General features: G+C 34.6%; 1 protein-coding gene across 2 annotated transcripts in view; it reads right to left on the reverse strand.

The window, feature by feature from the left end:
- Window positions 1-789, reverse strand: part of FAP (fibroblast activation protein, alpha) — a 175,698-nt gene that overhangs the window by 31,854 nt on the left and 143,055 nt on the right. The window lies entirely within an intron of this gene.

Genomic DNA, 789 nt, shown 5'->3' on the forward strand with positions numbered 1-789 from the left:
ATCTTTAAGGGAGCAGAAAGCCTCATCTTTCTCCTAGTGAGGTTGGCTCAGGATTGGGCAGTGTTTCATTCCGTTGTGCATAAGATCGCTATGAGTACGTACCAACTCGATTGCACCTAACAACAACAACGATCACATGGTAGCTAGTTCAAGTTCACCAGTTTCTCCTAGGAAACCCTATACAGAGTTGCTGAGTCGGAACAGCAGCACTTAACAATAGTAACAATTGATTCATATAACACATCACAGAATCAGAGAACTAACTATGTTTATTCAACCATATTTTCCCATTTCAAACCGGTTTATTTAAACTTAAATCCATTAACTGACTGAAAGTAGGTGACATTACTTTTTTTCATCTACTAAAAAACAGTGAAAGTGAAATCTGGATTCTTGAGCCCCCCATCTTAAAACAATTCATTGCGTAATTATAAAGTTTGTTTTCTTTAAGTTTCAGTGTGTGAAGTTAAATAATGCTTATATGATTTTTAGATTTCTTTCTTAATCTTTTTCTGTCATTGAAATACTGAGAATCTTATTATTTCAAATCCTTTCTCTCAAGATAGCTATCTTGGTAAAAGAACAATATATATATATTTTATTATGTCTTTTATCTTAAACATTTTTTTTTAATTTTGTTTATACTTAACTCGGGAGTATGGTGGCTCTATACGATAAGTACTGGACTGTGATCCAACCACAAACTCCTAGGTTGGAGCCCTTCAGCCAGTGTACAAGAGAAAGATGAGGCTTTCTGCTTCCTTGAAGATTTAAAGCCTCAGAAATCCT

Source organism: Chrysochloris asiatica, unplaced genomic scaffold (assembly GCF_000296735.1).
Source record: "Chrysochloris asiatica unplaced genomic scaffold, ChrAsi1.0 scaffold00099, whole genome shotgun sequence".
Classification (NCBI taxonomy): Eukaryota; Metazoa; Chordata; class Mammalia; order Afrosoricida; family Chrysochloridae; genus Chrysochloris; species Chrysochloris asiatica.